This window comes from Sorex fumeus, unplaced genomic scaffold, assembly GCF_029834395.1.
Source record: "Sorex fumeus unplaced genomic scaffold, SorFum_2.1 ptg000024l, whole genome shotgun sequence".
Lineage (NCBI taxonomy): Eukaryota > Metazoa > Chordata > Mammalia > Eulipotyphla > Soricidae > Sorex > Sorex fumeus.
In genome coordinates, this window is record NW_026606081.1 from 20,921,160 (window position 1) to 20,940,036 (window position 18,877).

At 48.5% G+C, this 18,877-nt stretch overlaps 1 non-coding gene across 1 annotated transcript; it reads left to right on the forward strand.

The window, feature by feature from the left end:
• The first annotated feature begins 6,311 nt into the window (after window positions 1-6,311).
• Window positions 6,312-6,373, forward strand: LOC130023877 (U7 small nuclear RNA). The gene has a single exon (XR_008792535.1). It is a non-coding gene; the product is annotated as a U7 small nuclear RNA (small nuclear RNA).
• The last annotated feature ends 12,504 nt before the right edge of the window (window positions 6,374-18,877 follow it).

Here is an 18,877-nt window from a genome sequence, read left to right on the forward strand (position 1 = left end):
CCTGCCCCCCTCCCTCCCCTGTGAGTACTTCCCCTTCCCTCCCCTGAGAGTACTGCCCCCTCCCTCCCCTGTGAGTACTGCCCCCTCCCTCCCCTGTGAGTACTTCCCCTTCCCTCCCCTGTGAGTACTGTCCTCTCCCTCCCCTGTGAGTACTTCCCCTTCCCTCCCCTGTGAGTATTGCCCCCTCCCTCACCTGTGAGTACTGCCCCTTCCCTCCCCTGTGAGTACTTCCCCTTCCCTCCCCTGTGAGTATTGCCCCCTCCCTCCCCTGTGAGTACTGTCCTCTCCCTCCCCTGTGAGTACTTCCCCTTCCCTCCCCTGTGAGTACTGCCCCCTCCCTCACCTGTGAGTACTGCCCCGTCCTACCCTTCGCAGGGTCCATAGTGGGAGCTCAGGATTTACACCAGGAGCAATCGTCTGGTTTGGTGGGACTGAGGCAGGGCTCAGAATTTCTGAGCTCTTCTCCTATCTCATTGGGATGGGGCTCTATATGAACTCTGGCATGGAATGATCATTTTGTTACTGTGGCAGTGGTTTGGACCACACCCAGTAGTGCTCAGGGATCACTCCTAAAGGTGCTTGGGACCATACATAGTGCCGAGGATGGAACCTGAATTGGCTGCATGCAGGGCAAGTGTCCAACCCGCTGTGCTATTTCTATAGTCCTATAATAATCGTTTAAGTCTGCATAGAAACATTTAAGAGGAAAGTAATTGGTGTAAGACAAACCAAATTAACAGGTGGGAAATCTCTCATGGATACTCAAATAATTTAGGTCAATAAGTGTGATGTTGCCATTTTTTGAATTGTCTGAAGCTGAAATTGCTCGTGTTCCAGAAAGGAGATGTTTTTGTTTTACTTTAATTATTTTCAATCCCAAGTCATGAAATATCTCTTTCAGAATTGTCTCTCTAGACTGAGGACAAGGCCAAGGTGGTTGGAGTTTTCCCAGCTTGATTAGGTAGAGCCTGCTCTAGGGCAGAGCTGTCACTTGGCAACACAACCACTCCTTGATATGTTTAAGAGAGCTTGGCTGTATAAAGTCATAAAAATCTATGTACAGTAATATCCTCACTCTTCACCCTAAAACAACACCCACGAAGGCGATTTGTAAGCATTTAAGCATCACAGCCTTCCTAGGGGATGCGCTTCAGGCTGATTTGTAGTCCCAGACTTCCTAAGTGTGCCTCCAAGTCCATTTTCTACATGAGTTAGGGCTCCTCAAAAAATGCAAGTGCTATTGAACACTGCTAATGCAGTCCTATTTTTAAAAGATGAATTAAGTGGTATTATTTGAATGTGACCAGTCAAAACAGGAACAGTTGCATAAACCTTCATTTTTAATATATCTGGGAATAAGTACATGCAGTGATCACCTATCTAAGGAGCTTAAAAATATTAAATGTTTCTATTCTGAGGAGCCGTGAGCATAAGTCAGTGTGCTGAGATGGCCTCTCTACAAACTGCAGAGATTGTTAGCAACTCACATTCACAAGTGGTGTGCACAGCACTTTGCAGTTTACAAGCCACATTGAAGGAATCTGATCCTCCTACCTGTCTTCCTGGGGCTAGAGCGATAGCACAGCGGTAGGGCGTTTGCCTTGCACGCGGCCGACCCAGGTTTGATTGCTCCGCCCCTCTTGGAGAACCCAGCAAGTATCTTGCCCGCAAGGCAAAGCCTGGCAAACTACCCGTGAAGTATTCGATATGCCAAAAACAGTAGCAAGTGTCACAATGGAGATGTTACTGGGCCCACTCAAGCAAATCGAAGAACAACGGGAGGACAGTGACAGTGACAGTGACCTGTCTACCTGACACTAACTGTGGGACCCACTCCCAGAGCCACCCTCATTCACCTGTCCTCACCTCCTCCCAGCAGCTGGGCCTCAGCACCAACTCCTCCACTGGCTCTGTGTAGGTGGCTTGTTTGGTCCTTCCCATTGCAGCTGGCCCACCTGTGCCTGTACAGAAGCCCACCTTTGCCTATATAAGAGCTCACCTGTGCCCTCTACAGCAGAAGCCCAATTTAGGCCCCTGCAGCCCTGCAGCCCTACCTGAATTCCCTGGACCCCAACCCTCTGCACTCCCATACCCCTATAATCCTGCTGCCCTGCACCTCTCACCACAGGGGAGCAGAGAGGAGCAGAGAGGAGGAGGGAGGAGGAGAGGTGAGAAGAAGGGAGCATAGGAGCAGATGGGGCAGAGGGGAGCACGAGGAGCAACGGGGAGCACGGGGAGCACGGGGAGCAGAGGGAGCAGAGGGGGCAGAGGGGAGAATGGAGAGCACGGGGAGCAGAGGGAGCAGAGGAGGCAGGGGGAGCAGAGGGGGGAACGAGGAGCACGGAGAATGTGGGGAGTGGGGGAGCAGAGGGGGCAGAGGGGAGCACGGGGATCAGAGGGAGCAGAGGGGGCAGAGGGGAGCACGGGGAGCACAGGGAGCAGGGGGAACATGGGGAGCAGAGGAGGCAGAGGGGACAGGATAGGGAGGTGCAGAGGGCTCCTTGGTCCTCAGGCACTGGGACTAGGAGTCACCTAGGTAGGCTCTGGGACACTCACACAGGAAGTTCCCTGAAGGGAGATGAAGAGGCCGCAGGCACAGGCCGTCAGGGACTTGGCATGTCATTGCACAACTTTAAGGGATGCCACATGGGGTATTACTAGGACCGTACTGGCTGATGCATAGGGTACTCTCTCCAAACCTCAACTGATCTCTTTGTCTCCTGTCAGTATTTCCTCGCGATCTTCAAACTTTATGTTGGGAGGTATAATGTCCTCCTCATTGGTTTGCTGAGACTCTAAGTTTTTAAGCAAAAAAAAAAAAGTCATATAGACTAAATCTGCCACAAAGTAGTGTTTTATTTGAAAATTTTTCTATTGCTAAGGCAGCTCAGATAGAGAAGGGAGCTCCAAATAAAGGGTGTTGGGAGGATCCTCCCAGGATGGGAGAAGATGCTGAAAGTAGACTATAGACCGAACATGATTGCCACTCAGTGCCTCTTTTGCAAACCACAGCACCCAAAAGGAGAGAGAGAACAAAAGGGAATGCCCTGCCACAGAGGCAGGGTGGGATGTGGGGGATGGGGGGTGGAAGGGATACTGGGACCCATGGTGGTGGAGGATGGGCACTGGTGGAGGGATGGGTACTTGATCATTGTATAACTGAAACCCAAGCACAAAAATTTGTAAGTCTACAACTGTACCTCATGGTGTTTCACTAATAAGAATTTAAAAAAAAAATAAAAGAAAAAAAAGAAAACTAATAAACATGATAAATTATGCAACTTCCCAAAAAAAAGAAAGAAAATTTCTCTATTGATTTAATGCTAACAGAGTTGCCCTGGTCTTTGAAATCATTGAAAATTACATTTTTGTTATCGTACAATGTTTTTTATTTGTAACACTTTAATTTCTCCAACATATCTGAACTATCTATATGACAGTTATGTTTAGTCCATCATGTTTTGTTTAAAAAATCTATTTGCCAATAGTTCCTAGTAAAACATTTTTTCCTATTAGATAAAATATTTCAAACTTAAATAGCTAATTTCCAGAACATTCCGTGTTCTCTAGGAACAGAAACAGGTAACCAGGTAATGCACGTTTTCCTGTTTCACCCACAGTAGAGCTCCAGGTTTCCCAGAGTTGTCACTGGTGTTTGGTCCATGCTCTCATTAGTCTCAAGTACTTCCTTCTGTGCAGAAATGCCTCCTCTGTCCCCCTTCTTTTAAGAATCACTCTCATCCCCCTTCTTTTAAGAATCACTCTCATCTTCAAAGATCCAGGTGAGCATTCTTTCAACCGGGAAACCTTGGGGTGTCCGGGTACCTCTAAGCAGAGTCCAGCTCTCTCTCAATCTGAGGTGCACACATCTCACCCCCCCAAAAAGCCGTGCATTTTTCTTCAGAGCAGTCGGTAAGTTGAATGTAGTTCTCCATCTACGACTCTGCTCACCTCCTGGGGAGATGCTCTCAGGCAGCCCCAAAGTCGTGTATTGCACACAACCCAGCAAGGCTGACCACCTGAATTATCACACATACCAGGATGTCAGGGAACATAGATCAGAAAGAGGAGAAACAGGGAAGTAAGAATCAAGTGACTGCTCTACCTCTACACATCTTTTTAAAATTACGAGTTGAATTTGAAATAAATGAATCAGAATGAAAGTCCTCGCCTTATGACATTGAGCAGTTTGTTCAGCAGGCTTGTCCCTGGTTTGATTTTGACTTTGAGCCACACTTGGCTGTGCTCAGGGATCACTCCTGGCAGAGCTCAGGGAACCTTTCGTGGCGTCAGGGCTTGGACATGCCAAGCAAATGCCTAACCCCCTCCTGTACCACAAGCCCCTGGAATTTTCTGTCCTATTCCAGAGGCTGATTTGTTTGTCCCTCTGCATGTCCTTTTTAATGAGCAGATCTTGCTGTCTTCTGTTGAGGCGGCCCTTCTCCATTTCTCCTTCAGGAGCCAAGGCTTTCTCTGCCTCTTTCACTTCTGTAAGTCAACTGAAACAGGCAACACGAGCCCCCCACAGGAAGATGTGATCTGCCTGTGTAATTTGGTTTAGTCTCCCTTCCTAATCTTTAGTTGTATGTATCTATTCTTTCTTTGTGACGAAGGGTGAAACCACGCCAGGTAGTATTCAGGGAACTCTCCCAGCTCTGTGATCGAAGGGTCATGCAGTGCCAGAGAATCAAATCGGGGCCAGCTGCAAACAAGGCAAGTGCCTCCACCCTTGTGCTATCTCTCAGAGCCCTAAATATTGAGTATTCAGAAAAGCAGTCAACAGTTTGCATATTGACACTTTCTAACACAATCTCTTTATATTATTTCCTTAACTTAATTGACTTGTTTTTTGCTGACAATCATAAAACACTGTCCTCCCATTGTTCATCGATTTGCTCAAGCGGGCCCAGTAACGTCTCCATTTTGAGACTTGTTGTTACTGTGTTTGGCATATTGAATACTTCACGGGGAGCTTGCCAGGCTTTGCCGTGCGGGCAAGATACTCTTGGTAGCTTGCAGGGCTCTCCGAGAGCGGCAGAGGAATCGAACCCGGCTCTGCCAGGCTGGCTGGCTGCCCTACCGCTGTGCCGCTCCAGCCCGCTGACAATCATAAAAACTATAAATAATGCTGGATTTTTCTTTCTCTTTAAACAATATCCCCTTTTTCTGGTCCTATTGTACTTGCTTAGACACTATTGAATCCTACTGTAAAGAGGCCTTCTAACCTTGCTTCTAATTTTAAAGGAAATGCTTTTACTACTTTGCCTTTTAATTAGAGGTTGTTCCAAGTTTGCCCAGTTCTGCAGTGAGATACTTAATTCCTCTCTCCCGGGTTTCTTTCCTGGCCTTCACATGCTCTGTTCTAAGTGCTCGGAGTTTTCTGCGGGAGGAAACTCGGGTGCTACCCTACTTCCTTCCCTGCTCTGGAAGATAACAGCCTTACCTGCTGCTCTGGGTCCATGGCCTCAGCTCGTCTGGCCAGACACAGACTCCTGCTCTGAGGGGCAGTTTTGCCTGAGGTCCTATGCCTGCGTGAACACCAGCTCTCCTAGTGCAGGCATTGGGTCTCTGCCTCTCCCCCTAGAGAGCTGACAGCAGGCCCCTTAACCCTGGCAGCCCTCACACTGCGGAGGGCTCGCCCCCACCCTCCCAGCTGCCCTCTTCGTGGCTGGTGTTCCTGGGGCATTAAGGAGGAAACCCTTCCCGTGACTGACTCTGGCCACTGCTGACCTCTGAACTGGCGCTTAGCTTCATTTTGGCTTTTAAGGAGTCTCTGACTTGATGGGAAACTTGGCCAAGAAGCTGAATTTTTAAAATATTAATGCTCTATATTTTTCTGCCTTGTAGGGAAGGCTTCCCAGGCCGTCTGGGATATCTCATTGCAGGAAGTGGAAATGCCTTTGGATATGGTCATGAGGGATCCCATTGTGTGTTCATATGGTGCAGTGGTGTTCAGTGTGTGTTTGTTTCTATGACCCTGCAGTGTTCCTCTGTGCATGTACATAGTGCCGTCGTGTTCAGTTGTGTTTATGTGGCAATGTGGTGTTCAGTTGTATACAAGGTATAAATATGGCACCATGCTGTTCAGCTGTGTGCCTGTCTGGTGCTGTGCTATTTAGCTGTATGTTTGTGCCGTGACACAGGGTTCAGCTGTGCTTGTGCTCAGCGATGTGCAAATGTGGTGCCGTGGTGTGCGGCTGTGTGTTTATTAGGCTGTGGTGCTCAGCTGTGTTTGAGGCATCTGTAGCTCCAGTGAATGGTACAGGACATCCCTTCCCAGAGGGACAGAAAACAAGCCAGAGCACTGGCACAAGTGCTACAGCTCTTTTAGAATTTGTCTAGCAGGTTTTCCGGTTGCTACAGCAAAGCCACTCCCCAGTCACCCAAAAAAGGGAAAACGTTCTGGCGTTGCACGAGCAGGGCAGTCCTCTCTGACACGTGACGGTCTTCACAGAGCTGAACAGTGTCTAGAGCTGCCAGCAAGCATGACACTGTCCGTTTCCCCTCAGCCGGAGAGCTTGTGCCGTCTCCTCCTTGCCTCTTGGGAAAGGAAGCAGATGGGTTTGATTTAATTTGCAACTCTGTGTTTTTAAGGACCATATACAAATTCTTTGCAATGAATTTTATGTATATATTTCAGGTGTTAAACTAAATTTAGTTTCAGTTTTTATTCATCGCTCCTTTTCCGTTGGGATTGCAGTTGATTTGTATTTCAATTCATTGTAACATACGTGTCCTTTATAATAATCCTGTTTTTGTTTGTTTCACTTTGATTTCATGTTATGGAGAATTAGTTCATTAAAGTAAAAATTTGGAGGGCAGATAGATAGTACCAGGATAAGGTGGTTGTCTTTCACTCAGCTGACCCAGATTTAATCCCAGGCACCACATTTGGTCTTCCGAGCACTGCAAGGAGTGATCCCTGAGCACAGATCCAGGAGTAAACCCTGAGCACTGTTGGGAGTGGCCCGAGAAACCTACCCCCCCCAATAGAAATGTCTCTGGTTTGTATAGCATTATATTGAGAGACTTCTAACTCAAGTCATTGTGAATTGGTATTTTATCATTACTTATTTGTTTGGGGAAACTTGGGCAACACTCAGAGGTGTTCAGGGATTATTCTTGGCTATGTTGAGGGATCACTCCTGATGGGGCTTATGGGACCATATGTGGGACCAAGGATGGAACCCAGGTCAATCACATGCAAGGCAAGCACCCTACCTGTGAGTTGGCAAAGTAGATCTCGGGGAATGTTGCTGTGACATGAGTGTGTGTCCAGTGGCCCAGAGCTGCCTCCCCACCTCATTACCTCCCCAAGGCTCCCCAACAAAGACAGAGAGACAGGGAGACAGGGACCATAGCCTGATGGTGAAAATGGCCCGTTTAATGAGAAGTTGCTAGCATACTTATGGATCATCTGAAAGGGGGGTTGAGGTAGGGACATAGGTGCGCTTGATCATTTACATAGATAAACATTTGGCAGAGGAAATTCTCTTGGGGAGATAGATCAACTAAAGAAGACACTCTGTCTCCCAGGGGCATCTATATTGCTTTTATCTTTCCCTCTAGTTGTCTAAGTTTTCAATACTTGCAGTTGTTTGGATAAACACGGTAAGAGACAAAGATCCCAACACTTGGCTCTCTGGGCTGAGAGCAAGCAAGGCTTTTACCATAAATCCCATACTGAGTTCTCAGGCCAGTTCAGCTTGTCCTTCCCCATGGGGGTCCTGTCTCTTAAGTTGTAACAGCTTGCATCAAGACCATGCATTTATGCTTGATAGAATGTCCCATTTCAATGCCGGGTAGCTTTCCCACTCGCCCTGGGTCCATCCCAGTCCCACAGTGGGACCTCCATTTTGGGTGTTAGGAACTACAGCAACTGAAACCTGAGTCAAATAATTATGACCAAGTAATTATGCCCAGAAGCAGATATATTTCAGAGTCAATCAACTTCCAAATATTAGGAGCATAGCATTAATGGTCTTTCTGTGTTTAACCAAAGAACATTGCTCTATAGTAATATTTATATAAAAAGGCTATAGGGGAAATAGAAAAGCAGATACGAATACACAGCACTTCAAATCCAAAGCAGTACAAATACAAAGTTCAGAATTACTAGAAAGTTTTGGCTTATAAGATATCAAGACTGACTTTGGGAACTGTGACAATGAGAGGTAAAATACAAGGGAAAGGTTAAAGATCAACCTTAACTAAATTAGGGATGTTAACAAGAGTATGCTAAGCTTCTCTGGGAGGAAGAAAGGGGGCAATTCACTGATGAAGCCTAAAGCACTTAGTGTTAATATCCAACACAAAGGAAAGGATGAAGATAGACTTTAACCAAATTAGGGATGTTAGGGAGGACATGGTAAGCTTCTCTGGGAGGGAGAAAGGGGCAATTCACCGGTGAAGCCTACACACTTAGGGTTGATATCCAACACTACCCACTATACCATCTTCAGTTCAATCATTACTGTTCTTAAAAAATAAAGTTCATGGCTATTTTCATTTCCCTCCTAGAATTGATGAAGACAGGTTCGGAGTTCCCTTGGCTATTTCCCTCATTTCTAGTGTCCGGATCTTGGCAGCTCCACTGTTTGACTTAGATCCCGACAAGAAGCATTTCTGATTGGTGGTGTTCTGTTTCTCTGGCCCTTGGAGACCTGGTTTCCTTCTCAAGCCAGTGAGAGCCAGGGTTTATCTGGATTGGAAGCAATAATTGTCCAAACTCCCTTAAAATCCTTAAAGTCAATAAATATCCTATGAATGAAGAGTCCAGTACAGAAACTATCAAGTAACAGAACAGCTTCCCTCTCATGCAGCAAGGCCGTGATAACAGGTCAGGACATAATCATTCCAGAGAGATATTTGGACACTGGAACCAAATACACACAAATGTATGAGTGTAGGGATCACCACCAAGAATTTTGCTTCTAGGTTGTTTGGTCCATGCAAATTCCATCATCAGGGACCAGGGAGAGTTGGGCTCACAGGCCGGGGTACCTGGACTGCTGCTTGAGGTGTGATCCCTGGCCCCAAAACCCAACAACCATGCACCACCAGATGTAGCTTTGGCGGTCTCTAATACCATCAGATATACAAAATATCAGGCATAATATTTGAATGACCTGTTGTACAAAGGCCCCTTGCTGAGAAGCACGAGACCTGCTTCCAGACCAAAGCACGGCTCAGCGTTAGCAGGCGTGCTTCAGCTCTGAAGTCTGGGTTCTCTTCAAGCACATCCAAGGCAAGCATCTCTAGGCCACATTATCTGAGCCACCAGTGGCTTTGCTGAGTGTGCCACAATGTGGGGGGTAACTGTGGACCAACAAGCATCCCTGAGGAAACCTACCCACAATTTTTTTTAAATAAAAAAATTCAGTCATCACACCACAAACCCCAGATTCATTCAACAGCATCAATATTTCCTAGTTGGTCTGGTAAAGTGTGTGTGCATGTGTGTGTGTGTGTGTGTCTGTGTGTCTGTGTCTGTAGGTGTGTAGGCATTAAATACTCTAGGTGCTAAACTCTTCTATGATTTTCATCTTCATCCCAATCCTTGATTGCTCTCACTGAAGAGAAATTATCGAGGTGGGGTATGTGACTCAAGGGGACACATCCCACACTGTTCACCACAGCAGAGTGGAATCAAATCCAAAGTGCTTATGTTACACCTGTACTGGAGAATATGCTCGGGCCAAGACTCCGTGAAACTCAGTGCTGGACTCTCAGGTGCCCTCTGGAGGGCATGGACAGTGTGGATGGTGACCTTAGCCCTGGATCATGCAAGGTGGCTGAGCTTGGCACTTCAGCTGCAGACAAAGGTGCTCAGCAGCTGGTCGAAGAAGTGGACCTGGATGAAGACATAGCCGTACCGCACAGAGAGGAAAGAAATTGAGTTATGCACCTAATCATGCCCTGGAAAGTGGACTTTAAACCAAATTGACCAAAAAAGCATCTGGGACAATGCTTTAAAAAGTTCTTCCCTCAAATGTGAATGACCCAGTTGATTTCCTGTAGACTTTCCCCATTTCCTCAAGGTTCTCAGTAGATGACCTTGAGCTGTGCCGACAGTTGAGAGAGTTTGGCATAAAGACCCAGTCTCCTAACTGAGCACCATTCCTCTCGGAGGGAAGGCGGGAGAATGGAGTGGAAGAGGGGAGTGCCCAGACCCTGAGTCTCAGAAGTGCACCAGCAGCCCTGTGGCACGGCCCCGGGCCTAGGAGAGAGCAGACCACCACAGACCAAGACATCGCACTTGACCTTTCAGGGCCATGGCGCCTCTGGCAGACAGAGCCCCCCAAGGAAAGGAGAGCCCCTGCCCCAGATCCGGCCCCCTCCCTCAGCCCTTCCTCTCCCCATGATACGGGCCCCCAAATACAAGGCTCCTCCCTGAGTGAGTCATCAGGACAATGCCTTTGGGCCCGTGTTTCCTGAAAGGCCTGCATTGAGTCTGGATTTGCTTCTCGCCACGTGCTCTGGGACCCGGGAGTCAGTGTGCCGCTGCTTGCGGGGGAACAAAGATGCCGTTGACGAGAACATGTCCTTCACTGTAAGCAAAGAAAGGATTGCCGACGGCGTTTATTTTCAAGTGAGGCACAATGCCAGGAGCGTGAATGACCTGTTGTACACAGGCCCCTCGCTGAGAAGCACGAGACCTACTTCCAGACTAAAGCACAGCCCGGCATTAGCAGACATGCTTCAGCACTGAAGTCCGGGTTCTCTTCAAGCACGTCCAAGGCAAGCATCTCTAGGCCACGTTGTCTGAGCCACCAGTGGCTTCGCTGAGTGTGCTGAGTGTGGAAGTGGGCATGTGGCCAGCTCTTTCCAGCCCCTTCCTGGGGGCTGCTGGCACCTCTGGCCCTGCCCTTCGCATTTGGCTCCAGCTGTGTCTGAGACACACCCCACATTTGAGGGAAGAACTTTTTAAAGCATTTTCCCACATTCTGGACATTTCAAGTAAGTTCTGGACCCTGCAGGGGTCCAGGCCCTGCTGTGGTCTCTTCTGACTAATGAGCTGGTGTAAATTGATCAGTCATGGCTCAGGCCAGCCTTAGAAACACACACCTGTGGCAACACGTGAGGACACGGCCCGGCTCTTCTCCTGCGCACACAGGGTCGGGGACATGTCCAGGGTCATCTCCCGCACACTTGGGGTGGGGGGCTGGCCCCAGTATCGGGACCTTCTGTTCACTCTCCTCCTCTCTCCCTTCACCCACTGTAGCTGGCTTCAGTCGCACAGTGGGACCCAGCAGCTCAGAGCCCCTGAGCAGGCGGAAGCCAACAGCGGCCCCCTGGGCGTGCTTCAACCAACCGAGACCTAGTAAGCCTTCGACCTGGCACAGGCGTCCAGGCCCACCTGGGTTCAGGTAGCAGGCCCCTTCCAGGACACACCCCACACATGGTCAGGTGAAAAATAAATTTTCAATGTTACTTTAAGCAAAGAAACTGCATGTTTAAGGCCGTCACAACTGGCTACCCAAATAAATAATTCCTTTAGATTGATTTTGCTATCTAGCACCTGAGAAACAGCACTTGTTTCCGACTCAGATGCCCCTCCATGGGCCCCGCTGTGCCTCTGCTCCCCTGCAGATGCATTTTCGCTCATACATAATGGATGGGGGCTGGGCTCACAGGCTTACCCCTAAGTGCTTTTGTTCTCCATCAGTCATGACATCTGCATCTTGCTCATCTGGCAAGCCACTGGGAGCCAAGCTGTTTCTCTGGAGACTTGTTCTTGATGCGGGTTCTCTCAAGACTGCCCCAGCGGGACCTTCTCTTGGAGGCAGCAATCAGAATGCCCGGTGTCCTGTGACCTCTGGCCAAGCAGGGAGGATGATGAAGTGGACCTGGTGCAGGGCAGAGGGTCATCTCATGACAGTCTCGGCATTTTCTTTTTAAAACAAATGCACTCGGGGTCACAGGAAGAAAGCCTAGAGCCACATGCAGGTGTCCATGGGTGCTGAATGTGTCCATCCTGTGCCTGACCCTGGTGTTTGGTCTATTGTTCTGGCATCACTTGCTCCTTTATTACTTTATACCTATTTCTTTTCCATCATATGTTAAGGGCAAATTTTGCTGTATTTCACCTTATTTTTCATGTATATGCTCCATTTCCTCCTGCCATGATAGGCCACGTGCTATGAAACCCTAAGGAAAGTGGTGTCTAAGGGTTATCCCCCAGTGTGTTTGTGTTTGGGGTGGGGATCTCTGCTGAGCTGGGAGCAAGCAGCAGGTGGAAGAACAGGGGCCCATGGGAGCAGGCTCCAAGCTGTGAAAGCGGAGGTGTCCCCACCATGCCCAGCCTGACCCCCCAAGGGTGAGCAACTTCTTCAGGATTCTCCTGCGAACTGAGACTGATATCACCTTTCCTTCTTCTCAGGCAATCATGGGCATCAGTTGACTGATGCTGGCTCCCCCCTTGGTCTCTGCCACAGGAATGTCAACAGTAGAATGAGCACAGTCTCACAGCAGAGACACCCAGATCACCATCACCTCAGAGGCAGCGGCTGGCCCAGGTCAGGGACCCCTCCGGGTCTCATGTCGGCTACTGGTGGCAATGCCCTCAGACTTGTCTAAGGTCACTCAATCGCCCTCAAAGGATTGCTCTTGATGCAGATACAAAGTTCACTTTCATCTTTTCTACTATTAATGTAAATTTTTCATTTCAGCTTATGTTTTGAGGGAACAATACTTACTCCCTACGTGCACTATATGGTTAGTTTAGATTAGATCATATGTGTATGTTCTTATTGATGGAACTCAGTATGGAGTGAAAAGCTGCTAGCTGAACATTCTGGGGTTTTGTTTGTTTAGCCTCTGGCCACACAGCAGTGCTCAGGGCTCACTCCTGGTGGGGCTTAGGAGACTATGTGGACCGCCGGAAACCAAACCCAGATCAGCAGCACACAAGGCTAGTTCCCTACCCACTGCACTATCTCTCCAGAGCTGTTAAGTGAAATTCTGAATCTCATTTTCTCCTAATGTTCACGAATCACAACCATCCTATTGTTCGTCAATTGCCTTGAGCAGGCCCCAGTAACGTCTCCGTTGTCCTAGCCCTGAGATTTTTTTAAAAATGCCATATTAAAGGCTCTTTTTCAGGGTTAGGAGAATGAGACCCATCAATGTTACTGGTATTTGGCATATTGGGTACACCACGGGGAGTTTGCCAGACTCTGCTGTGTGGGCAGGTTATATTCGGTAGCCTGCCATTTTGTCCAAAGTAAAAATGAAATAAGATGTCGCACGGCCGCATTTGCAGCCGCGTGCTTCCGGGAGTTGGGTTTTATAGTCTCTAGGTCTTGGCCGTTGATGGGATTACACGGCGCCAGGGGGCTAGTTGGTGGGTGTGACCTCTGCCTACTGGAATATGGAGGATCTGGGTGGAGGATGCTCAGCCCCGATCCAAGCAGTCTTGGAGATCTCAGCCCCGGGACCCGCATGCCTTTGTTCCTCTGCTGGTACCTTCATGCGTGTGGAAAGTGGTCTCAGCATGGTGGTGGCTGGTTCTGGAGGTCTTCGGCTGCCAGAGCCCTGGTCAGGGCAGGGAGGGAAACTCAACCCTAATGTTGATCATATTAATTTTTATTTTGAATAAGAAATGACATATCAAACAGCTACTCAGAACTCAGGTATCAAAGCTCAGAGACTATTTTAGGAATGACCATTGTTTCTGGGTGCTCACCTGACTATTTTAATGTACTCCTCATGACCTGAGCTTATTTAATGAATGATTTGTCTTCCTCCTGACAGAAAATGCAATTATTTTGCGTTAGAATAGCAAACTGAAGAGGAATTGGTTTTAACATTAGTTTTGTTCAAAACACTATAATTAAGAAAACTCCACGTATTCTCTTGCATAAGCATCATAGAGAGGAGAGCTGGAGTCTGCTCAAAGGGACACATCAGAAACAGCCCCTGTCATTTGCTATTGAGAAGTGTGGACCAGAGGAAATGTACTGAGAGCCTGCTGAAGCCTGTGGCTTTGAGTTACAGAGGTAGGGCCTAAAGGGCAGGGGCCAGGAGTGTAGGACACGGAGGGACCCTGTTTTTAAGAGGCTGGGGTGGGGTGCAGGAAGGTGCTAGGAGACCTCAGCAGCTGAGCAGCAGCTCCCTGGACACCCCTCACACACAGACCCCCACTGTCCTGTCCTCATGGCCGTCAGTGTCCTACCCTCACACATGGCTCTCCATCTCCAAACCTCACACACGGACCTCCATTGTCTACACAGGCCACCAGATGGTGCAAATGGCACAGCTCTTCCATCAAGGGGCTGTTGGTCTGGAATACGCTCTCGTTGTCAGGAGCCCATGTCTCTCTTTGATAGCTGTGGCACAGGTGGGCATCTAACTTACGACTGAGTTATAGGATCACAGGACAGAGGAAGGGGTCTTTGCAGCAAATGGTGTTGGGAAGCTGGACATCCACACAGAACAAGGCAGACCATGGCCCTCAGCCACACACTCATACTAATACACTCAAGCTGGAGGATGCTCAGCCCCAATCCAACCCGATAATGCTTGAAGCATGGCTGCATAGTAGAGCATGGAACAGAGGGTCCCTGACACAGGCCCTAGAGAGGCTGGAGGCACTCGATGCCAGTGCCAGGGTAACAGCAGGGACAGAGCCCGGTGGCAGATGTCCACATGACGGCTGTGATGAAGAGCAGTTTGTGCCAAGGTTCCCTCTGAGCTAACTTGTTCTTCCCCGACTTCCCCACCCCCAGTCCCTGGTAAAGTCAGCTTTCCTCCCCTTGTCCTCTCCAAGACATCGTGGGTTGAATCACAGCCCCGAACTGATCTCCCCAGTTGGCACGTCTTCTCTGAGGGACAACGGTTCCAGTTCCGGTTCTGGTTCTGGTTCCTCTGGGCTGCTCATGCCTGACAGCAGCCTCTGGGAGCCCAGAGAAATGCTACCTCTCCAGAAAGACACAGCTTAGCCAGTCCCTGCCGAAGGACCTGTAACTTCCCCAGATCTCCACAATCCAGACACGAGCCTGGAGCAACAGGGAGTCTGAAGCGCAGTGTGGGCGGCGCCCAGGCAGGCCCCCTGGGAACACCTCCAGCCTTTACCTCAGGAGACTCACACGCTTGGCAGAAGTAGAGCCAGAACTAGAGCAACTTCCCTCATCCTGTGTGACTCCCTCCAAAACGTGGGCCCTCCCTCCCAGGCCAGCCGCCTGACGTGTGCGCTCGGGTCTGCCCCTGGGCCTGGGTGCCCCTCCCACGGGCCCTGCTGGGTGCACAAGAGCACCAAAGCAGCCGTGGGGAAACCTCAGGGCTGACTCAGGCACTGACAATCATTCTCTAATACTGCCATCACTACTTCAAACCACTAAAGCATTACTTCAATTTTTGGTTCAAATAAGAGGAATAAGTTTGACAGGGCAGATGACCGGTATACCCCTTTAATTTATCGTAAACAATGAGCAAAACAACCAAAGGTTTGCAGCTATGTAACTTAGGAGTTTATAGTTATGCTTCTGTGAGATTCTGCATGTCTGACATGATGACTCTGGAGAATAAATAAGGAAGGCTTAACGATCATGTCTCAGTTAGGGAGATAATGCATATTTGGGACACAAGCTTTGCCATGAAGGAATTTGTTGCCATTTTTAGGCACTCAATATTCCAATACCAATCCTACCATCATTACACCTTCCCTCCCCATTGTCCCCAAGTTTCCCAACCTCCCTTTAAGCCTTCCCCCATAGCAGGTCCTCAATAATTTATTTTGTATTGCTTGTTATCAATAATTTACATAGCGGATTATTGTTGGAGATTCTTCTCATTCAGTACCCTGAATACAGGCTAGCATTCTCTTCTTATTTGTAGATTTTCATGTAAGAAACATGATGTGACTCTTACGGTGATCTTTGTGTGGGAGACTGTCACTCGCCTGCCACTTGAAGAAGCCTCTCTTTGGTGCCTGCTATTTTGAATCACGGTCACTGTGACTGTCCTCCCGTTGTTCATCAATTTGCTCCAGCGGGCCCAGTAACATCTCCGTTGTGACAATTGTTACTGTGTTTGGCATGTCGAATACGTCATGGGTAGCTTGCCAGGCTCTGCCGTGCGGGTGAGATACTCTCAGTAGCTTGCCGGGCTCTCCGAGAGGGGCGGAAGAATCGAACTCGGGTCAGCCATGTTGGGCATTTGCTTCACTACTCGCTGTGCTATCACTCCAGCCCTATTTTGAATAGAATGTTCAAAATTTGAACATTTGAATGTTCTATTTGAATAGAATGCTATTTTGAATAACACCAATAGAATATCTTGGTGTTATTGTGTTTGCAGTTATTTTGCTGACACATCTTTGATCTTCTGGGTCAGTGACAAGTTTCCCTCTCAGATTGGGATATTCTTGGCTATTATATCTTCTACCAGCCACCCTCCCTTTTCTCTCCTTTGGGAAATTCTAGAATGTGGAGGTTGCCCCTCTTAATGGTATTGTCAAAAATAACCTCTTAGGCCCTTTTCATCTAAAAAATATCTTTTCTATTACCCCTTTCTTATCGTATTGATGTTGTGCTGTGCCTTGTCTCTGGGGTCACTGATTCAATTTTCTCCTTCCCTTCTGCTGAGTCCTGCTGCTGTATTTTCAGTTCCTCCATCTCTGGGTTCTTTCACTTTCCCCGTCAATCTTTCCTCTAGTTAACTCACTTCCAGTGATTTCCTGAGTTCATCGAACCTCACAAGCACTGTCAAGCGCTGGAAAGTTCTGCAGTCGTCGAGGACTTCCCATTCACTGAGGCAGCTGAGTTCTTCTGTTCTGTTTTTCTTATTATTTCTGGTACTTTGTGAGCACCGTTGATGGGCACAGCACCAGGGGCAGTTGGTGGGTGTAACGCCTAGCTACTGGAAGATGGGGGATCTGGGTGGAGAAGGCCCAGTCCTGATCCAAGCAGGCTTGGAGATCTCAGCCCCGGGTCCTGAACACCTGGGTTCCTCTGCCGGTTCCTTCATGCGTGAGGCTCATCCGAACATGTGGAAAGTGGTCTTAAGCATGGCTGTGGCTGGTTCCAGAGGTCTTCAGCTGCCGGGGCTCTGCTCGGGGCGGGGAGGAAAACTCCCTCCAAGGGGCCCCGGTGAGGACAGCCAGATATAGGGGCAGGAGACTCTGCCATCAATGGCCAAGACCCAGGGACTATAAAACCCAGCTCCCGGAAGAGAACAGCGCAGGGTCTCAACAGCCAGCCTGAGACTTTGACCAAATCCCCTGCCCCTGAAAGCAAGAGCCAGCCCTGTTTACAGGGACCCAGGGGCTTGCTCCAGCACTCCACACATGAAGGCACTCTGGTTGAGGATGAGGGACGTGACAGTTACCATTTGCCTGAGCTGATACACCCCGCCCTGAGAGTGGGAGATGTAAACATTAACTAATATCTGCACTGAGCCTGACGAGGTAAATGTGATATTTGTGGATTGTTCCCTGAAATGTATGTATAAAAACCCCTGTGTGAGAGCTAATAAACGGATTGCTGATTGACCACCAGCTTTCGCCGCTCTGCGTGGTTCTTTCTCTGAGGCAGCTAGAGTCCGCGGTACTTGGAGGCCAGGGCAGAGGCTTCTCTCCTGCCCACTCCCTCTCCTGTAGGGAGTAAGTTCTGTGACCAGGGGGATCGTACTCCAGTGTGCCGGGGTCGACTGGCCAGGACCCTGACAGAAATTAAGCATCACACGATTCAAACACTCAGAAGTTTAGCAGCACGGCTGTTTGAATCTGTTTTCCCGCTTCTTTGAAACAGGTATTCCCTCACATTTAAGACTATTTCTACATAGATTATTTTTTTTTATTGTTTCTGACTCTTTTGGTGTTGCTCCCATGCTATTTGGGGGAGGGAGACGATTTTGTGTGTTCAGATTTTTCTGGTTTTGTTTTCGCATTGTGGGGGGTAATTGAACCTCGGGCCCTACATCTGCAAGGAAAATGCTCATCTCCTGAGAATCAGCCTGGGCCACCTGGACATGTCAATGTAATGTACCAAAGGAAAGGTTGGGCTGGAAAGACAGTACAGGGAAGGCACTGGTCGTGCATATGGTCAATCCAATTCAATCTCTGGCACAGCATAAGCCCCTCCAGGGGTCTTTTCTGAGCACAGGGCCAAGAATAAGGCCTGAGCACTAATGAGGGTGGCCCAAGCACCCCCTCCCCAGTCCTAAAAAAACAAAGGCCATCACAAGATCACAAACTGACAGAAGAAGGAACAAAAAGTACATGGGTGTTGAGAAGAAGTGTTCTTCACTCCAGCCTCTCAGGGTCCCTGGGGTTGTTTTCTATAGTGATTGACTCAGTGAAAGCTTCAGGGACTCTGTTCTTTCCAGGTCTCTGAGTGTAACCAAACTTGCCTTCATTCTTGGACCGGTGTTGTAGGGTTAAACCAACACAGGAAACACCCCAGGAAGATGACTGGACTGCATTCTTTTCCCAGAACTCACAGCCCCAGGTTTCCTAACAGACTTGGACCTTAGCTGGTCAGCCTGTACCCTTACCTGAACCAACTCCAGTAAATGCTATACAGAGATCATTGGTGCTTAAATAGGGTCTGAGAGGCAGGGGGCATGGGAAACTGTGTCACAAGTCTGATAGGCATATGAGGGACCCTACTAATGACAGTTGTGACCCTAATAGTCTTCTCAGTATTTTTATTTATATTCACACTTAACATCCTTCTGAGCTTTGGTATTACACTATTAACATTATTTTCTTAAAGATCTTGGGCTAAAGAGATAGTACAGCAGATGGGGGTAGCACATGGTTGGCCTGGTTTCAACCCCTGGACCCTATAGATTCCCCAACCCACTAGGAGTGATCCCTGAGCTCAGAGTCAGGAATAAGCTCCCCCAAAATACAAACAAATGAAAGAGCTAATGG